Source organism: Meles meles, chromosome 18 (assembly GCF_922984935.1).
Source record: "Meles meles chromosome 18, mMelMel3.1 paternal haplotype, whole genome shotgun sequence".
NCBI lineage: Eukaryota > Metazoa > Chordata > Mammalia > Carnivora > Mustelidae > Meles > Meles meles.
In genome coordinates, this window is record NC_060083.1 from 50,920,664 (window position 1) to 50,942,557 (window position 21,894).

The following is a 21,894-nucleotide window of genomic DNA, read 5'->3' on the forward strand; positions in this document are numbered from 1 at the left end:
CCTCAGACCTCACCCTATCCGGGTGCCCTTTCCCTATGGAAGGAATCTTGGTTCCATCGCAAATGCCAAAAATAGGCCAACAGGGTTTTTCTGGTTTGTTTCGTTTGTTTGCTCATTTGATATTAATTATTAACTGGAACAAGAGAGAGGAAAGGCAGGAAGAAAATATATGAGTATTTTCGAATTCCCTACTTTCAAAATGAAACCTTTGAGGGGCGCCGGGGGGGGGCTCCGTCGGTTAAGTGGCTGCCTTCATCTGGGGCCATGATCCCCCCCATCCTGGGATTGAGTCCCACATCGGGCTCCCTGCTCGGTGGGGAGCCTGCTTCTCCCTCTGCTCCTCCCCCTCATTGTGCTCACTCAGGCACAGGCTCTCTCTCTCTCTCTCTCCCTCCCAAAAATAAAAAATAAACAAATCTTTAAAAAAAGAAAGAAAGAAAATGAAACCTTTAAAAGTAATAAGAGGTAACCCTGTTACAGACTTACTCCAATCAACCTTATGGTTTGAGATGCCTATTATCGTCATGGCCATCAATGGGAAAGGCTCCTTCATCCTTCCCATTTTACAGGGGAGAGAGGCAAAGGGCTTGCGCAGGGTCATTTGATCATGGGACAAAGCACTGCTGGGGTCTTGCTCTGGAGTCTGTGCCTCTCTCCACAGATGATGGGACCCAAGCATAGCAAAGTTTACTCTTCTCCACCCTATCCTGAGAGGTGTGGATTCTGCCTTCAAGTTGTCTTCTTTGTCTCTGGCGGTTCTGTGGCCTTTATTTCCTTCCTGCTCTGCTGATTCAGGACCCCAGGAAGCCTCACTTCCTGTCCTGATCCGTTTGAGGACTGCCTGCAGAAATGCAGACTCAGCAAAGTGGGGCTCACCGCAGGGAGAGCCTGCCAAAGGTCAGAGAACCCGAGGCAAAGGCGGCCCCACAGAGGAGCCTGTGCGTACCCATACACTAACCCATGGAACGTACCTGACTGGCGGAGAGAAGGGAAGGTGCTGGAAGCAGGACTGAAAAGCAGAAACAACATGGGTGAACCTGGAGGACGTTACGGTAGGTGAAATAAGCCAGACACAGAAAGACAGATTCTGTGTGAGCTCGCTCATACGTGGAATTTTAAAAAAAAGTTAGACTCCTAGAACCAGAGTGGAATGGTTTTTGCCAGGGACTGTAGGCAGGGTGGGGGAGATGGAGAGATATTTGTCAAAGGGCATAAACGTTTGAAAGTTTCTTAAGATGACTAAGCCCCCGGGATCTGATGGATGGCCTAGTGGCTATAGTTACTAAGACTGCAATGTGTATTAGAAATTTGCAGAGCGCCTGGGTTGCTCAGTGGGTTAAGCCTCTGCCTTCGGCTCAGGTCATGATCCCAGGGTCCTGGGATCGATTCCCACATCGGGCTCTCTGCTCAGCAGGGAGCCTGCTTCCCCCTTTCTCTCTGCCTGCCTCTCTGCCTACTTGTGATCTCTCTGTCAAATAAATAAATAAAATCTTAAAAAAAAAAATTGCTAATAGAGTGTATCTTAAGTGTTCTCACCACCACTGCCCTTCCAAAAAATGGTAACTATGGAACGTGGTGGCTGTAGTAGTTAACTTGATTATGATATTCATGTCATAATGTATATATATTAAATCAGCACAGAGCACACTTAAAAAAAAACACCTTATACAGCCTTTAAAAAAAAAAAACAACTTGATAGGTTTAGGGATGCCAGAAACTTTAATTTTATTGATTTTTATATTTATATTTATATATTTATACAAATATTATATATAAATATATATTTATATTTATAATTATAAACAAAATATTGATTATTTGTTTAAGATTTTATGTGTAAGTGATCTCTACCACCCAACGTAGGGCTCAAACTCATGACCCTGAGATCAAGCGTCGTTGCATGGTCTTCCGACTGAGCCAGCCGGGTTGCCAGAAACTGGAAAAGTCTGTTTATTTCCTTTTAGAAAGAAATGTTCTGTCTTTATTCCAAAGGAAAAAATTTTCCCCAATATTTGTTTCTTGATTTGTAAGATTTATTTATTTATTTTAGAGAGAGAGAGAGAACACAAGCAGGGGGACAGGCAGAGGGAGAGAGAGAATCTCAAGCAGACTCCCAGTGAGAGCGGATCCTGACATGGGGTTTAATCCATGACCCAGAGATCAGGACCCAAGCCAAAACCAAGAGTTGGCCATTTAACCCACTGAGCCTACCAGGTGCCTCAAATATTTGGTCAAAAGATTTTATTTTTTTCTAACTTAAAAAAAAAACCCAGACTTTATTTATTTTTAATTTTTCAAAGATTTATTGGGGCACCTGGGTGGCTCAGTGGGTTAAAGCCTCTGCCTTCGGCTCAGGTCATGATCCCAGGGTCCTGGGATCCAGCCCCGCATTGCGCTCTCTGCTCAGCGGGGAACCTGCTTCCCCCTCTCTCTCTGCCTGCCTCTCTGACTACTTGTGATCTCTGTCAAATAAATAAAATCTTTAAAAAAAGAAAAAAAAATTTTTTAAAGATTATTTATTTGAGAGAGAGACAGAGATAGCGAAAGAGAACAAGCAAAGCAGGGGGCAGGGAAGAGGGAGAGGGAGAAACAGACTCCCCGTGAAGCAGGGAGCCCAATGTGATGCGGGGCTCGATCCCAGGACTCTGGTACATGACCTGAGCTGAAGCCAGATGCTTAACCGACTGAGCCACCAGGCACCCCAAGATTTTGTTTATTCATTTGCGAGAGAGAATGAGAGAAAGAGAGAGAGAGAGAGAGAGAGAGCACAAGCAGGGAGTGCAGCGGAAGGAGAGCTCTCTGCTGAGCAGGGAGCCTGACTCGGGGCTCAATCCCCAGACCCGGAGATCTCAACGTGAGCTGAAGGCAGACACGTAAAAGTACTGAGCCACGCAGTCGCCCCTAAAGATTTTATTTTATATTTTTCAACTTCATTTATTTATTTGACAGAGTGAGAGAGGGAATACAAACAGGGAAGTGGGAGAGGGAGAAGCAGGCTTCCCGCAGAGCAGGGAGCCGGATGTGAGGCTCCATCCCAGGATCTTGGGATCATGACCTGAGCGGACAGACGCTCAGGCAGACGCTTAACGACTGAGCCTCCCAGATGCCCCAGGATTTTATTTTTAAATAATCTCTGCACCCACTGTGGGGCTTTAATTTACAACCCCAAGATCAAGAGTTGCGTCTTCTACTGACTGAGTCAGCTTCCTGGTTTTGTCCAACTTTTGGCTATTACAAATAAGGCTGCTGTGAACACTCTTGCGTATGTCTTTTGATACACATTAGGTCACTTCTTTCTTTTTAAGATTTTATTTATTTGAGAGAGACACAGTGAGAGAGGGAACACAAGCAGGGGCAGTGGGAGAGGGATCCTAATTCGGGGCTCGATCCCAGAACCCTGGGATCGTGACCTGACCCCAAGGCAGACGCTTAACGACTGAGCCACCCAGATGCCCCAGTTCACTTATCTCTGCAGGGGCGTGCTCCTGAAGTGAGATTGCTGGGTTGTTGAGTTATGTTCAACTATAGCAGATATTGCCGATTTTTCGAAGTGGTCATACCAGTTAAACTCCCACCCAATTGTGTCTGAGAGTCTGTCCCACATTCTCACTGCTGTGTGTGCACCTGTGTGCACTAATGATTTTTTAGATTTTAGCCATACGTCTGGGTGTGTGGTGATGTCTCATTATGATTTTCATTTGCATGCCCCTGACGAGAATGAAGTTGAACACTTTTTTTTTTTTTTTAAGATTTCATTTATTTGAGATCGAGAACAAGCAGGATGAAGAGCCCAGGGAGAGGGGAAAGCAGACTCCGTGCTGAGTGTGGCGGTTCTCCAACGGTTTTTTTTTTTTTTTTAAGTTTATTTATTTATTTTTAGTAATTTCTACACCCATTGTGGGACTTGAAATCATGACTTCAGTATCAAGAGTCTCATGCTCTTTCCACTGAGCCAGTCAGGAGCCCAGTGGTCGAACACTTTTAAGCATGTTTATTGGTCACTTGGATATCCTTTTTGGTGAACTGCCTGTTGAAGTCTTTTATTTATTTTTCTTTTGGGTTGTTTGTGTTTTTCTTATTGATCTATGGTTGTTTGTATATTCTGGATATGAGCCTTTTTTTTTTTTTTTAAAGATTTTATTCATTTATTTGACAGAGAGAGAGAGACAGTGAGAGAGAGAACACAAGCAGTGAGAGTAGCAGGCTTCCCGCTGAGCAGGGAGCTCGATGTGGGGCTCGATCCCAGGACCTCAAGACCACGACCTGAGCTGAAGGCAGAAGCTTAACCCTCTGAGGCACCCAGGCACCCTGCCTCGGCGCTTTTTTAATATGATATCTTTAAATGTACATAAATTCTAGGGATGCCTGTGTGGCTCAGTCACTTAAGCCTCTGCCTTTGGCTCAGGTCATCCTGGGATCAAGCCCCACATGGGGTTCCCTACTCAGCGGGGAGCCTGCTTCTCCCTCTGCCTCCTGCCCTCCCATCCCGCCACTGCTCATTCTCTTTCTCTCAAATAAATAAAATCTTTTATTTATTTTATTTTGACAGAGAGAGAGATCACAACTAGGCAGAGAGGCAGGCAGAGAGAGAGGGGGAAGCAGGCTCCCTGCCAAGCAGAGAGCCTGATGCGGGGCTTGACCCCAGGACTCTGAGGCCATGACCTGAGCCTAAGGCAGCAGCCCAACCCACTGAGCCACCCAGACGGCCCTCAAACAAATAAAATCTTAAAAAAATACACATTTTAGGGGCACCTGGGTGTCTCGGTGGGTGAAAGCCTCTACCTTCAGCTCAGGTCATGATCCCAGGGTCCTAGGATCAAGCCCCGCATCGGGCTCTCTGCTCAGCAGGGAGCCTGCTTCCTCCTCTCTCTCTGCCTGCCTCTCGGCCTACTTGTGATCTCTGTCAAAAAAATAAATAAAAACTTTTAAAAAATACACATTTAAAAAAGTGTACATAATTCTTAATTTTAATGTAGCTAAATTCAGTGTTTTCCTTTCGGTTAGCGTTTTTTCGTGTGTGTGTCTTGTTGAAGAAGTTCTTCTTACCCTTGGGTTGTAGAGAGAGTTTTGGGGGTTATCTTCTGGTTCTGAATTGTCTGATATAGTAGCCACTTGCGGCTATTGATATGAGACTTAATTAAAATTTTTTTAAGATTTTATTTATTTATTTGATAGACAGAGATCACAAGTAGGCAGAGAGGCAGACAGAGAGAGAGGAGGAAGCAGGCTCCCTGCTGAGCAGAGAGCCCGATGCGGGGCTCGATCTCAGGACGCTGGGATCATGACCTGAACCAAAGGCAGAGGCTTTAACCCACTGAGCCACCCAGGCGCCCCAAGACTTAATTAAATTTTTTAAAAAATGAAAAAAAAAATCTGTCTCTTGGTTCTCTATCAACCTGCCCCGTTGAACTTCTTGGTGGACCTGGTGTCCTTTTGACCTGCACATTCCTTACGGCCTGGTAAACGGTGCATCTTGTGAGCCTTTCTGGTGAGTGTAGCTCTTCAGTGTTCCTACTATCCTCAACCTTTCAATTCACTTCACCTTCTATCATGGCAGTTCTGGATCCTTACCAGAACATTCCATCCTGTGTCTCAGCAGAGGCACTCTTGAGTCAACAGACTCCTCTTCACCCAATTTTATATTTCTGGTCCCTTTGATCAACCACTCCTTGAATGCAGCTCCTGGCTGCTGCCGGCGACTCCTGGTGAGGTCTTGCCACCCTCTTGTGGGGTGCGGTCCCTTTGCGTGTCCCTGGCTGGCATAGGCTGTGGTAAGCTAGTTACAGGCAACGTGGCTGAGGAGGCGTGGTTCTCAGAGGGGCCTCTACTGTGGTGTTCTAGCAAGCAGGAGTGCTAGCTCTTACTGGGGGGGTGTTGGGCATGACTGGCCACTTTAGCAGGATGAGAAGGTTCACAGGAGTCTAGAGAGTCAGAACCCTCTTCATCTCCGCTAGAGTCTTGACATAACAGACTTGGCCTTTGTTGGGTGTTTAATGTTCTTTGGCTTGGTCCTTGGCTTTCTCTGCCTTGCCACCTCAGATAAGAGTTTCCTTGTATGCAACCCAGGGGGCTGGTTTCCACACTGGGCTTTCCATTGCCTCTTACCTTCTGCTGTTCATTGTCTTCTTGTGGAACATTCACGACACTTACCAATCGGCATCCAGATCTGTCTTCTCTCTAGCAACCATCTCCTCCGGAAGTCTCAAGTGCCTGAGACACCTCCTGCGAGTGCTTTCACTCGGCCTGGACACACTTCTCCTCAGGTACCAATATGAAGGCCGTGAGCCACTGAACCAGCAGCTCGTGCCAAGGGCGGTCTTGAGACTCACCAACTTCACACCAGTGATGGGGACCTCCTCACCGGCCTGTTCCCAATCCTCTTGTCGCCTGCTCTTGAAAACCACGGGTGTCAGCTGTCATGGGTCAGATTCTTGGGAAGCAGAGGCAGAGTGTGGGGTGCGAGATGTTTATAGGGATCGATACTTGTGGAAGGAAGGGAAGGCAACAAAATCGGGGAGAGGAAGGGGTCTGACGAGCAATACCGACCCAACAAAGCTTCAGTCAGTAATGTGGCCGGGAGTTGCCTTCAGCCCTCAAGGACTTTGGAGTGTCCTGTGTGAGGTCTTAATGGCGCTTTTATGTTCCTGTCTCATTCAGTCACTGGATGTGTGCTGCTCTGGGACCCGTGTGTGCCCTCAGGCGAGGCAGCTGTGCCACTGCGACAGATACCGAAGGAGCTGGAAGCTGCAGGGTTTGTGTGGACCGCAACTGCCGGGCTGAGCAGAAAGTTCCTTCCTGAGGGCGTTGGGGTGACTTTTCCATGTCTGCCACATGTCGTGTACTCCAATTTATTTAGGCTTTCCTTTATTTCTTTCAATAATGGTTAGTTTTACATAGAGCTCTGGCACGTGTTTCATTAGATCCGTTCCTAGGTACTTGGTATAATATGACACAGTGGTATCTTTTAATCTAATTTTTATTTTATTTTATTTTATTTTTTTAAAGATTTTTTACTTTTTTTTATTTATTGACACACAGAGAGAGAGAGATCACAAGTAGGTGGAGAGACAGACAGAGAGAGAGGGGAAGCAGGCTCCCTGTTGAGCAGAGAGCCCGATGCGGGACTCGATCCCAGAACCCTGAGATCATGACCTGAGCCGAAGGCAGAGGCTTAACCCACTGAGCCACCCAGGCACCCCATTAATCTTATTTTTAAAGATTTTATTTATGGGGTGCCTGGGTGGCTCAGTCGTTAAGCGTCTGCCTTCGGCTCAGGTTATGATCCCAGGATCCTGGGATTGAGCCCTGCAAAAAAGATTTTATTTATTCATTTGACAGACAGAGATCACAAGTAGGCGGAGAGGCAGGTAAAGAGAGAGGAAGGGAAGCAGGCTCCCCCGAGCAGAGAGCCCGATGCGCGGCTGGATCCCAGGACTCTGGGATCATGACCTGAGCCTAAGGCAGATGCTTTAACCCACGGAACCACCCAGGTGCCTCCCACAAAATATTTTTTTGTTAAAAAAAATCGTATTTGTTAATATATTTGAGAGAGAGAGAGCATGTGCAAGAGGGAGCAGGGTGGGTAGGAGCAGAGGGGCGGGGAGAAGCAGGCTCCCCCCTGATCATGGAGCCTGATGTGGGACTGGATCCTAGGACCCTGGGATCATGACCTGAGCTGAAGGCAGAGGCTTTAACCCACTGAGCCACCCAGGGGCCCCTTGTGATATCTTTTTAAGCTTTATATGCTTCCCCCGATTATTGCTTTAAATGACATATACTATTATGTAGAAGTGCATTTTTTTTTAAAGATTTTATTTATTTATTTTTTGACAGAGACAGAGATCACAAGTAGGCAGAGAGAAAGAAGCAGGCTCCCTGCTGAGCAGAGAGCCCGATGCGGGGCTGGATCCCAGGACCCTGGGATCATGACCTGAGCTGAAGGCAGAGGCTTTAACCCACCGAGCCACCCAGGCGCCCCTAGAAATGCATTTTAATGTTGATAAAAGCCACCTTCCTAAACTCACTTAATTCTAATTATGTATTTGCGAGTTTTTATACATACATAATCAGGTTACCTTGTGAAAAAGGATAGTTCTTCCTTTTCAAACTGACAACTTTTACTTTTTTCTTGTACTACTCACTGCCCTGACTTTGTCCTTCATTATGATGCTGGACAGGAGTGCTCAAAGCAGAGACACCTGGCTGGCTCAGTTGATGGAGCACAAGACCCTTGGTCTTGGGGTTGTGAGTTTAAGTTCCATGTCAGGTGTAGAGCTTACTTTAAAAAAAAAATAGAAGTGGTCAAAGCAGGCATCCTTGTTCCCAATTCAAAGGGAAATCTTGCACCATTTCACTACTTGGTATAATGTTTGTAGGTTTTGTAGACCTACACTTGGAGGTTTTGTGTAAGCTTAGTTCAAGGTCAGAAAACTCTTTTCTATTCCTACTTTGTTAGTACATATATTTTTAAAAAGTCATAATTGGTGTTGAATGTATTCATTATATCTATTAAGGTGATCATAGGAGTCTTCCCTTTTATTTTATTTATTTTAAAAAATATCTTATTTATTTATTTGACAGAGATCACAAGTAGGCAGAGAGGCAGGCAGAGAGAGGGGGGAAGCAGGCTCCCCGCTGAGCAGAGAGCCTAATGTGGGGCTCGATCCCAGGACCCTGAGATCATGACCTGAGCCGAAGGCAGAGGCTTTAACCCACTGAGCCACCCAGGCGCCCCTAGGCTTAATTTTAAACAGTAGACATAGGACTATTCAACTTTTATGTTTCTTTTTTTTTTTTTAAATTATTTATTTATTTGACAGACAGAGATCACAAGTAGGCAGAGAGGCAGGCAGGGAGAGAGAGGAGGAGGCAGGCTCCCCGCTGAGCAAGAGCCAAATACAGGGCTGGATCCCAGGACCCTGGGATCATGACCTGAGCCAAAAGGCAGAGGCTTTAACCCACTGAGCCACCCAGGTGCCCCAGCTTCTATGTTTTTATTTGTGCCAGTTTGTATCTTTAAGTAATTTGTACTGTATCTTTACTTACTTAAAGATACTTACTGTATCTTTAAGTAATTTGTCTATTTTAATCAAATGTTTAGACTTATTGGCATAAAGCCGCTTATGGTATTGTCTCATTATCTTTTAATGATTGAAAAATCTGTAGAAATGTTCCCTTTTACATTTCTTGACATTATTTGTACTTTTTAAAATTAGTCTCATCAGGGGTTTATTAATTTTATTAGTTTTTCCAAAGAATTAACTTTTGACTATGGTTCCATTTATTTGCACTTGCATTGTGTTTAATTAGCTGTTCTTTTTCCAATTTCTCATGACGAATACTGCTTATTCTTGTCTTATTTTCCATTACATGCATTAAAAAAATATAACTTTCCATGTTAGCATGGCTTTCATTACGTCTTAATTTGAGGATGTAGTAGTTCAAAAACATTTCAGTTTAAGATATTTTCTAATTCCCATTGTGATTTTTTTTTAAAAGATTTTATTTATTTATTTGACAGAGAGCAAGATCACAAGTAGGCAGAGAGGCAGGCAGAGAGGCAGGTGGGATGGGGGAAGCAGGCTCTCCCCTGAGCAGCTCCATGTGGGGCTCGATGGGGACCCTGAGACCATGGTCTCTGAGACCATGGCTCAGGGGACCCTGAAACCATGATCTGAGCCAAAGGTACAGGCTTAACCCACTGAGCCACCCAGGCTCCCTGCCATTGCGATTAAAAAAAAAAAAAAATCTACAAGTTATCCAGGAACATATAGTTTTCAACTCTGTAGGTTTTTTTTTTTACTTACCTTTTTTCTTCTCATTTTCTAGCTTAATTGCATCATTGTCTGAGAATGTTCTTTGTATGTTTTAGAGCATTTGAAATATGTTGAGACTTGCTATATTGCCTGGCATTTTCATAAACATCCCATGTTCACTTAAAAAGAATTTGTGATCTGAAGTTGTGAGTGCAGTACCGTCTACGTATCTGTTAGGTAAAGTTTGCTTATCCGGTTGTCCAAATCTATTTCTTACTACTTTTCATCTGTATGTTCTAACAGTTGCTTATACACATATCTTCTGCCAGAATTGTAGTATTGTCTCTATTTTCTTGCAGTTCTGTCCATGCTTTTGCTTTATGTATTTTGATGATAATGTGTATTAGGCTCACAGAAATTTACAATTGTTATATCTCCTTGGTGAATTAAGCATGATATCATTAAGAATTGTTCCTCATGAAGATTTCTAGTAATGCTTTTTGCCATAAAGCCTGCTTTCTTCTGGCTAGTGTTTGCATGGTTTGTCTTTTTAAATTTGTCATTTATTTATTTATTTTAAAAGATTTTATTTATTTCAGAGAAAAAGAGAGAGAGAGAACAAGCTAGGGGGAGAGGCAGGGGGAGAGGGAGAAGCAGACTCCCTACTGAGCAGGGAGCCAGACGTGGGGCTCGATCCCAGGACCCTGGGATCATGACCTGAGCCGAAGGCAGATGCTTAATCATCTGAGTTTCAGTTGCCCCTAAAATTTGTTTTTGTTTTTGTTTTTTAAGATTTTATTTATTTATTTGACAGACAGAGATCACAAGTAGGCAGAGAGGCAGGCAGAGAGAGAGGAGGAAGCAGACTCCCCACTGAGGAGAGAGCGTGATGTGGGGCTCGATCCCAGGACCCTAGGATCAGGACCTGAGCCGAAACAGAGACTTAACCCAATGAGCCACTCAGGCACCCCCATCTATTCATATGTTGACAGACACTTAGGATGCTTTTCTGTTTTTGCTCTTGAGAATAATGCTCGTGTGAACAAGGGTGTAGAAATACCTGTTTGAGGGGCATTTGGGTGGTTCAGTCATTTAAGCATCCCAGTCTTGATCTCAGAGCTGTGAGTTCAAACCCCACACTGGGCACCACGCTGGGTGTGGAGCCTACTTGCAAATGATAATAAGAGCAAAAAAGCTGTTTTTGTCCTTGCTTTTTGTTTTGGGTATATACCTGGTAGTGGGATTGCTGGGTCATATGGTAATTGTTTAGTTTTTTGAGGAACTGCTATGGTGTTTTCCACAGAGGCGGCACCATTTTACAAAGCAAAGCAAGGCACATGGTTCCTCATTTCTCTACATCTTCTCCTACATTCGTGATTTCTTTCTTTCTTTTTTTTTTTTTTTTTAGTAGTCTCTCTGCCCAATGTGGGCCTTGAACTCACAACCCAGAAATGAAGAGTCACACGCTTGGGGCACCTGGGTGGCTCATCAGTTGATTGTCCATCTTTTGGTTTCAGCTCTGGCAGTGATCTTGGGGTTGTGAGATTGAGCCCAAATGGGGTTCTATGCTCTGCCCCTTCCCTGCTCTCTAAATAAATGAACTCTTAAGAAAAAGTCATATGCTTCACTAACTGAGGCAGTCATGCAACCCTTCTATACTTGAGATATATATATATATATATATATATATATATATATTTTAATATATATTTTTAAGATTTTCTTTATTTATTTGGCAAAGAGAGAGAGAGCACAAGCAAGAGGGGAGGCAGCAGGCAGAGAAGGAGTGGGAGAAGCAGGCTCCCTGCCAAGCAAGGAGCCTGACTCAGGGCTCCATCCCAGGATCCTGGGATTATGACCTGAGCTGAGGCAGACACTTAACCGACTGGGCCACCCAGGTGCCCCTGTATATGTATTTTTTGATAATAGCTATCCTAAGGGGTTTGAGGTGATACCCTTGACTCAAAGCGTTGCCCAAAGGAAAGGGCTGTAGCGTACAAGGACTCCAAATTTCAGAACTACTTCCTTTTTCTGTCTATCCTGGTGTTTTCCACTTTTGTTAACCTTCCAGATGTGTTCAAGCAGATGTTTTGAAGAATATATTGTCCATTTTGTTTGGGTTGTCCTCAATGGAGGGCAGAAGCAGATGGTAAGATTCCAAGAATTTACTTTTTTGTGCTCGCTTCGGCAGCACATATACCAAGAATTTACTTTTTTTTTTTTTTTAAGATGTATATATTTATTTTAGAGAGAGAGCATGAGCAGCACTGGTTGTGGGGGAGGAAAGGGACAGAGAAGCCTCCTGTAGACTCTCTGCTGACTGTAGAGCCTGACACAGGGCTCAAACCCAGGACCCTGAGGTCATGACTTGAGCTGAAATCAAGTCAGTCGCTCAATCGAATGAGCCATCCAGGCGCCTGGATTTACTATTCATTTTTTTTACTCCATGTTACCTCCCACTTCTCTCTCTCCATATTTATTTATAAAGATTCATTTTATTTTGGGGGGGAGGGGCAGAGGGAAAGGGAGCATCTTAAGCAGACTCTGCGGAGCCTGTGGAGCTGGACTTGGGGCTTGATCTCTGAACCCTGGGATCAGGACCCGATGGAGTTGGACGCTTAACAGACTGAGCCACGCAGGCGCCCCTCCCACATGTATATTTTGAGTGACAGACATCCTAACTGAGTGCTCACTGGTCAAATCAAAAGGCAGTAAATTCTTTTTTTTTTTTTTTGAATTAAGTTTTTAATTTTCATTTCAGCATCGTTAAACATACAATATTAAATTAGTTTCAGGTGTACAGTATAGTGATTTGGCAATTCTGTGCATCACTCAGGCTCGGAAGTGGACTCGTAATCCACCTCACCGATTTCCCACATCCCCACCCACTTCCCCTCTGGTAACCATCCGTGTGTTCTCTATAGTTGAGTCTGTTTCTTGGTTGGTCTATTTTTACTTTGTTTTGTTTCCTAAATTCCACAGATGACTGAATGCACAAGGTATTTGTCTTTGTCTGACTTATTTTGCTTAGCACTCTACTCTCTAGCTCTACCCGTGTGGTTGCAAATGGCAAGACTTCATTTTTTTTTAATGGCTAATAATATTCCACCGCATATACATACCATCTCTTCTTTATACATTTATCTTTAGCTTGGGCTGCTTCATAATTTGGCTATTGCAAATGATGCTGCGATAAACATATGCCTTTGAATCAGTTTTCGTAATTTTTTTTTAAAGCTCTTATTTATTTACTTGTCAGAGAGAGAGAGAGCGTGCACAAGCAGGGGGAGTGGCAGGCAGAGAGAGAAGCAGGATTCCTGCTGAGCAGGGAGTTTGATGTGGGGCTTGATCCCAGGACCCGGGATCATGACATGAGCCTAAGGCAGACGCTTAACGGACTGAGCCACCCAAGCATCCCAGTTTTCATGATTTTTGGGTAAATACCCAGTAGTACAATTTTTGGGGGGAACCTCTATACTGTTCTCCAGAGTGGCTGTACCAGTTTGCATTCCCACCAACAGAGCACAAGGGTTCCTTTTTCTCCACATCCTCCCCAACACTTGTTTCTGGTTTTTTTGTTTTTTGTTTTTTTTAGTCATTCAGAGGTGTGAAGTAATAGCTTATTGTGGTTTCGATTTGCATTTTCCTGATGATGAATGATGCTGACCATGTTTTCACATGTCTCTTGGCCACCTGTATGTCTTCTTTGGAGAAACTTCTGTTCCTATCTTCTGCCCATTTTTAAAAATTAATTAATTAATTAATTAATTTGACAGAGAGAGAGATCGATCACAAATAGGCAGAGAGGCAGGCAGAAAGAAGGGGAAGCAGGCTCCCCGCTGAGCAGAGAGCCCAATGCGGGGCCCGATCCCAGGACCCTGAGATCATGACCTGAGCTGAAGGCAGAGGCTTTAACCCACTGAGCCACCCAGGCACCCTGCCCATTTGTTTTTTAAGATTTAATTATTTGAGAGAGAGAGTGAGAGGAGGGGCAGAGGGAGACAGAGAGAACCTCAAGCAGACTCCCTGCAAAGCTTGGAGCCCAATGTAGGGCTTGATCCCACGATCCTGAGACCATGACCAAAATCAAGAGTCCGATGCTTCACTGACCACGCCACTGAAGCACCCTACTTGTGCCGTTTTAGTGTTGGATTATTTGTGTTTTTTTGGTATTGAGTTTTATCAGTTCTTTGTAAGTTTTAGATACTATCCCTTTACCTGCTATGTCATTTAAAGTATTATCTCCGTTCAGTAGGTTGTCTTTTAGTTTTGTTGATTGTTTCCATTACTGTGCAGAAGCTTTGTGTTGTGATAAAGTCCCAATAGTTTATTTTTGCTTCTATTTCCCTTGCATCAGAATTCACATCTAGAAAAGTTTTGCTATGGCTGATGTCAAAGACATTACTGCCTATGCTCTCTTCTATGACTTTTAAGTTTTGGAATAGGCAGGAAATTCTTGCCAGATTATGTGGGAAGAAAGAGAAGACCATTCATGAAAGAGAAAGGAAGGGGGAGAATGAAGGAGGACTTGGGTCGAGTAGAGATGGACGAGGGTGGAAAAGTAGGAGGAAGAAAAGAAGAAAAAGGGGAAAACGGAACAAGATGAAAGGGAACTCTTCGTGGCTTTATCAACTCCTTGTAGCCAATGCTTCTCCTGCAACCCACAGTTTCTGCTTCTTTAGGCAAAACAAGCTAAAATGTCTTTCCTATTGTCCTTTCTTTGTCAATCATCCGCTACTTTTCATGACTGGCTGTGGAAAAAGGAATTCATTCACTCAACAAGTGGTTATTAAGTACTTGCTGTATGCTAATTCTTGTTGTGGCCACTAGGGATCAACATAAACAAATGAACTCAACATATAAAAATGCTTTCCTTCATTGAACTTGCATGCTAGTGGGCTAGCGTAACCACCGTGTAGTCATTAACCTGCTAGATGCTATGGCTCAGCTATGGATGCTAGTGGATTAATGGAATAAAGGTCTAGTGTCTGTTTGGCTTAGTGTCGGATGCATGTATTTTTTATTATTACTATTTTTAGAGAGAGAGCATGAGAGTGCAGGTGAGCAAGAGAGGGGTGGGGGCAGAGGGAGAATCTTTTTATTTTATTTACTTAATTTGTTTTTTATAAACTATTTGAGAGAGAGAGTGCGAGCAGGGGAGGGGCAGAGGGAGAGGGAGAAGCAGACTCCCTGCTGAGCAGAAATTCCTGATGTGATGTGGTGCTCCATCCCAGGACCCTGGGATCATGACCTGAGCAGAAGGCAGACGACTGAGCCACCCACGTGCCCCTTTTTATTTTATTTTTAAAAAATATTTTATGTATGTGTGTATGTATTTGATTATTTTAAAAGATTTTATTTATGACAGAGATAGCAAGAGAGGGAACACAAGCATGGGCGAGCTGGAGAGGGAGCAGGCTCCCAGAAGCAGGTTCCCAGGAAGCCGGATATGGGGCTCTATCCCAGGACACTGGGATCATGACCTGAGCTGAAGGCAGATGCTTAATGACTGAGCCACCCAGGGGCCCCTAAATATTTTATTTATTTATTTGACCGAGAGAGAAAGACAGCATGCAGGCACAAGTACGCAGAGCAGTAGGGAGAGAGAGAGAGAGAGAGAGAGAAGTAGGCTCCCCGCTGAGCAGAGAGCCTGATGGGGGGCTTGAGCCCAAGATCCTGAGATCATGACCGGAGCTGAAACCAAATGTCAGATGCTTAACCGACCGAGTCACCCAGGTGCCCCATGATGCATGTATTTTTGGTCAGGCCGGTTTCCACAGTCATCCTTTTGCTCTGAGTCCATCTGCAAGACGGAGTCACAAAGCCACAGCCAGCTTCAAGGGCATGGCTGGGAAATGTGGTTCTCAGCAGGAAACATATGTCTTTGGTGATCAGCAAGCTGACTCCTCACGCGGAGAGAGACAGACAAGAAACTGAATAACTAAGCAAATTACCCATCATGTTAGAAGGTGATGAATGCCATGGAAGAAAAGCAGGGAAAGAAATAAAGAGTGTGTGTTTGAGGAATATTGAAATTTGAAGTAGGGCAGTGAGAGGCGGACTCCCTGGGGTGAGCAAAACCTTGAAGGAGGTGCGGGAATAAGCCAGGTGGATGTATCAGTGAAGGAGGGAACACTCAAAAAGGAGGCTATCCAGGCAAAGGCAGAGCAAGGGTGAGAGAGGTGTGGGACTAGGTCAAAAAAGGAGAGGAGGCCGATGGTGTGGGACTCTGGCTTCTCTTCTGAATGAGAGGCGTGGAACTCAGAGGGTCCTGTGCACAGGAGAGAAAAGGTTTGATTTGCATTTTATCCAGATCAGGTGTGGCAGCTTCCCTGAGAATGCACTGGAAGGCAGGAAAAGGAAGAGGACAGTGGCATGGACCAGAGCGGCAGCGATGGTGAGGATGAAAAAAGGCAGGATTCAGGATACGTTTTGAAGGCAAAGCGGGATTTGTAGATGGATTGATGGTAGCGTCTGAAAGACAGGAGGGACTATGGCTTGATCAGTTTCAAGGGTGGAGCTGCTAAGAATGGAGCTGGGGAAGACTGTGATGGAGTGTATTTGTCAGAGATGTCTCTGAGAGATCCAAGTGGGGAGGCAGAGATCTGAAGTAGGTTTAAAGTCCTACTTCTGAGTAAAGATGGTATTTAAAGCCTTATGACCGAGAGATGGGGGGTCAAGGGAGTGTAGCTGAAGAGAGATCTAAGAATTGTCTTGGGGTTGAAAAGAAGGGTTGGCCAGTAAGAGGGATGCAGAGGAAGGGGTGGGGGAGTGGTTAGGGACTTAAGGTGGGGCAGTGTGTTTATCAGATCAGAATCACAATGGAGCTCCATTAATGTTGGCCAAAGAGCCTGTGTCCTCTTCATTCCATTCCTATTTGCCCATCTCTAGCTGTACGTGGTCAGAATGGCCTCAAGAGATGGAAGGCAGGGCCCTGAGCCCCTCATTTCAAGCTCCATCACTTTCACCACCTGCTCTGTTAAATGTCTGCTCATTCAGGGGTACCTGGCTGGCTCAGTTGGTAGAGTGTGACTCCTGATCTTGGGGTCATGAGTTTGAGCCCCATGATGGGGGCAGAGATTATTTAAAAAAAAAAAAAAAGTAAAAATCGTTTGAAAAATGTGTTATCATTCATTCAACATCTTATATATGTGCCAGGCCCTTGTCTAGACACTGAGGGGACAAGCCAGATGAGGCCTGTGTCCTTGGGGAGCTTATACTCTAATGGGGTTGGAGCCCACAACAGACACACACGATCATTTCTAATGCGGGTAAGAGAACAGTGAGTGACCTCTTTTGGTTAAGAGGATCAGGAAAGTCGTCTTGGAGGAGGTGACCTTGAGCTGAGAGGTGGAAAGATGATGCTTGTGAGATGCGGGGCGACCAGGTTCTCACTGGAAGGAAGTTTAGGGTGCTGCAGGGGAAGACAAGGCCAGCGTGCTGGATCATGGTGAGGGAGGGAGGGAGGCCGGACCTCTTCCCCCCCCCCCCCCGCCCCCTTACACAAGAGTGTGTAGGCCACAGTGAGGGATTTGGATCTTCTTCCAGTTGTGAATGGGCCACCTCTGATGGGGTTAAGCAGAAGACTCCAGCATTAACATTTCAGACATATGCCACAGGGTTGGTCAGAGGGAGAATGGATTGCAGGGGGCAGAGCGGAAGCAGGGAGAAGAGCGAGGAGGGCACCTAGTTCAGGCAACGGGTTGTGTCTTGGACAAGGATGGACCAGGAGGCACCCTGGAGGAGATGAATGGGCTGGCAGTTACACAGTGTGAACTTCTCTGGGTCAAGGCCTCTTCGAGGCAAGAAAAAGTATGTACTAAAGAACCCTTGGGGAGGCCTAGTTCTTGGCCGCTCCAGCCTGCCCCCCATTCAGTGGGTAACTACAGACAACTGAGACCACACACCTTAAATGCCCTGTAAAGACAGAGCGACCATTATGTAAATACATAAGGGTGTCGCCAGTGCACAAGGAGAATGGCGAAATGAACAACTAGGAAGCCCTGTGAAAAGGGCACTTTGGAACCTTCTTTAGATGGGAGGAGCAGCCCATGTTTCAGGGGGCAGCAGCAGAGGGTCCTCTGAGTCCTCTCCCTCTAGTGCACAGGTCCTGCGTGGCTGCATGTGCTGGAAGCTAAGAACCTGGCTCCAGGCTCCGGGTTTCCCAAGTGCGGAGAAGCGGGTGACTCAAGGGAGGTCCCTCCCCAGCACGCCTAGTTCTGTGCTAGGAGTGACTCATTACCTTGTTCCCTCCCTCAAAGCTAACCCCAGGCCAATCCCTTAATGAGTCTACACCTCACTCTACTCCTCTGGTCCGCGGGGAAAATTGCCTGGTGGATTTTTTTTTTTTTTTTCCTGCTCCCTGGGGGCAGGGCTCCGCTCCGGAGCCATCCAGGTTCCTGGAGAAAAAGGCAGTGCAGAGGGACAAGTTGTCATAGGGTCTGGAGGGGAGCAGAACCTAAGGATAGACCTAGGCCTCTGAAGAGGGGTGCATTCTTGTAATTTCAGAACCCTTAAACAACATTTAGTACCGAGCAGAGTTTCGCAAGCATTGATGTCCTAGAGGATTTTCCCTTGGACACCTCCTTGTAAAAGCTTGCTTGGAGGGGAAAAAAAAAAAAAAAAAGGCAACCAGAGCAGGCTCCCAGTCTGCAAAGCAGAGTACCAGAGTCCCTGGGAAGAGAGGGAGCTGGGGAACTGACCAAGCGGCTCCAAGGGTCAGGGGACCGCTGCTGAGGGTGCTGGCGAGTGTTGTGCTCGCCCGGTGCAACCAAAAAGCCCGCGGCGGGTATCGGGGAGAGCTCTGCGCTTTGCAAAGGGCCGGCGGGAGGGAGCAGGGCGGCGTGCGTGGACTGCGGACTTGTTCGCCCAGCGTCTCTGCGCCCACTACTTACAGGGTACCCCGTTGCAGACAGGCGACTCCGGGCGTCCCCCGACAACTCCCAGGCGGGAGTGGCGCGGATAATCCTCCCCTTGCCCAGCCCCTAAGGCTCGCCTCCCCGCCGGGATCCGGCAGGTGGACCCAGGTGGGCGCACCCTCCTCCCAGCCCCGCACCCTCTCCTCTCTCGGACTCTCCCAGGGCCCGGGCGCGCCTTCCCGTCCGGGTCGGATGCAGCAGCCTGAGCCCCCGAATTACCTGCCCCGGGAAGTCACAGTCCACATTCTGCCCGGAATGCGAACCGGTGGACTCGGCAGTGCCCAGAGCCACATTCCTAGGGGAGGGGTCCCCACCTAGAGGGTCGCGGATCACGTTACCGGCGGAGGGGAGGAGCCAGCAGGAGGGCGATCAAATGGGTAAAAGTTGCATTTAGCTTGTTACTTCTTTCCCCAACCCCCAAATGCGCGTTGACGCCGGTTGACTTGGGGACAGTGTCCACCCAGGTCCTGGAGCCCGACGGCCCCGGAACGCTTTGCCAGGATAGAGGCACCTCTCCACCCGCGGATGCGGGAGTCAGAGCGCCGACGGGTCTGCGGTGCTGCGGGGCTCCCGGGCCCTGCAGGCGACTCCCGGCTGCCCCGGGGCAGGGAGCCGGCCGCAGAAACCCGCCGCCGGGCACTGAGGATCTAGAGCAATAACAGACGCATAAATGCGCATAAATAAATCAATGAGCAGCTCTCTGCTGCCAGCAGCAGGGAAACCTCGGGCTGATTAAATGCAGACGTGGGGTGTCTGCCAGGGCAGGAGGGCGGCGGGGCAAAGGGAACAGGCGTGGAGGCGAGGGGTGGGGGGAAGGGAACCCAGGGGCAGGAGCCAAGAGGAAAACCCAAAGCCACATTTTAAAAATGGGGGTGAATTTAAATGCAAACAGCGCGAAGGAGGGGAGGGGGCCGGGCTGCAGGCGCCCGGGCCGGCCAGCCTGCCGGGGCAACTTTCCGGGAGGGAGGTGCGGCCGGAGGGGCGGCGCCGGCGGCGGGAGGCGGGAGTCGGGGGCCGAGGGGGGGAGTCACTTTAAAGGCTCTTTCTTACCCATAATGCTTTGTGGGGACGTTGACAAGTGGATCCAAGATGGCGTAGAAAGTAATGACAGGTAAGTCCTGACTTCCCCCTTCTCTGCTGCTGGGACCGCTCCGCGAGCTGCCGGAGCCCTCTGGGGAGGAGACCTGACTCCACTCCGGTCCCCGAGGCCCCGGGAGGGGCGGCCCTCGGACGGGCTGGGGACCCAGGCGGCCCGCGGCGGGGCCTGGGAAGCGGGGCTCTTCGAGGCGAGGCCCGGACGCTGGGGCTGTTTACAGCTTCTTCCCCTCCTCGGTCCCCTTCCCCTCCGCTGGGGGCCGCGGCGCCCGGGGCCCAGGCGGTGGAGGGGGCTTTGCAGACCCCGGCCGCGGGCACTCCGGAGCGGGGTGGGGGGGGGGGTCGAGCCGCCCTGCACGCTCCCCTCCTCCGGGTCGCCGCTGGGGGTGGGGAGGGTGCGGGCCTCCCACGCCCCGCTTGATCGCCCCCTCAGGGCTCGGACTTGCTGCGGTGGGGCGGGGGCCAAGGGTGGGCGTCAGCAAAAGTGGGTCAGGGGTGCGCCCCCTCTCTCCCCGGTCGGGGGCTGTTGCCTGAGCTTCACTTTTCCCCCCTTTTCTCCGCCCCCTCCTCGGAAATTCTCATTGGCCCGCAAGCGCACCAACAAAAATAAAAACAGACTATCTTTTTCTGGGAGATTCTTTTAAGACTCCCCTTCTCTAGGGCCAGAGGACTGCAGTTTTATTTAGGGAACTTTGGTTCTTCTACCCCCAGATTATTTGAGCTTTCTGCGCCCTCTTCTTTTCTGAGGATCCTTCAGACAGGGCTGGAAGCCAGGGTCTTAGGGTTCTTCTTGGATTGAGATCCTCAGGTTTTGTTTGAAACTCAAAATTGTTGTTGCTTCTCTTTCACAGTTTAGACTTTTCAGGCAAATCGTTAATATAATGTGTATAACTCTAGGGACAGTGGATGCCGGGTGGGGGTGGGGGTGGGGGTGTGGGGTTGGGGCGGGGAGGAGTTGTCCTGGCTAGTTCTTAATTTTGCCCTCTCTAAAACTTACATTAATAAGGTTTCTTGTCCTTCATTTCTTCTTTTTGTCTTCTTTTTTGAAAGTAAGATCAGTCAGTGCTGAAAGAGATCGCTTTTTTACGTTTTATAGTCTGTTCTTCCATCACACAGAAAGGAAATATTTTTATTCGAAAGCAAAACAGTTCATTTACAGAACGGCATACTGTACCATTTTGGTAACTTTTTCCATTTGAAATTTAGAAGCCTTCTCACTTGGGGCTGATGAAGTATTTGCTACTGATTGTTATTGGTGTTGTACAGACACATTTTACTTTTCTTTTTGCCTCAGGAATTGGATGAAGTAATTGATCACTAAAGAACTACAGTGCTGGTGAGATGTGTAAGGTGAGACACGTGTAGTTAAGAATGATTTCCCTTTTTCCTTTCTTTATTTTAATCAGTGCATAAGGGTGAGGCTGAAACTAAGTAATTTGATGGGACCGTCTTTATTTTCCAAGTATCTCAATCAGTCAAATGGGTCTATAGGTAGGGCCTTTAGAAAGGAAAAATGTGTCAGGTGTACCAAACTTTTAAGTTGTTGCAGTGGTGCTCAATGATACTGGAGCTCATTCAGAGCCAAATGTTATTTGCAGCTATCCTTGATCAGTATCCTCACCACCGGTAATTATATGTAAATTTCCTTGTGTAACTTTAATTGGATGTCTTAGTTTCATATATTGGTGTCTGTCACATACTCAACATTGAGTGTTAGTGATTGTTTATGTGGATTTTGTATGTCCAAATTACTGGGACTCTTGTTAAGAACACCCTTTCCATTGGAAAAAGTGATAATAGGCATCAGTCATTCCTTTTATTTTCTGAAAAAATGGAATTATATTTGTCTTTACCATAGTTATTTTGAAATTAAAATGATAGTGTTGAATTTTGTTTAATTTATTAGGGATAAGACCGGTTTGCCATTATTTTCTGGTCATGTGGTGTGTGAATTGGAAGTGCTGCTTTAATCTAACTTCTAATGCTTTGGATTTGAAGGACATTATTGATAAAGTGTTAGTGTACAGTTAGTATTCTATAACGGGGTGGAGGAGAGGTTTGCTAATTTTACATTTTTCACAAGCAATTTTCTCAACTTTGAAAATATTATGATTTATTGAGGAAAT

General features: G+C 46.7%; 1 protein-coding gene across 3 annotated transcripts in view; it reads left to right on the forward strand.

The window, feature by feature from the left end:
* The first annotated feature begins 928 nt into the window (after positions 1–928).
* HELZ (helicase with zinc finger) overlaps positions 929–21,894 on the forward strand; it is a 185,307-nt gene continuing 164,341 nt past the window's right edge. For 2 of the 3 annotated variants that reach the window (XM_045984509.1, XM_045984511.1), the window contains exons 1-2: positions 19,698–19,784; positions 21,063–21,118. The gene's annotated coding sequence lies outside the window, so the exon portion shown is untranslated. Of the gene's footprint in view, positions 1,053–19,697; positions 19,785–21,062; positions 21,119–21,894 lie in introns of those variants that run through there. The other variant, XM_045984510.1, reaches the window with a different exon arrangement.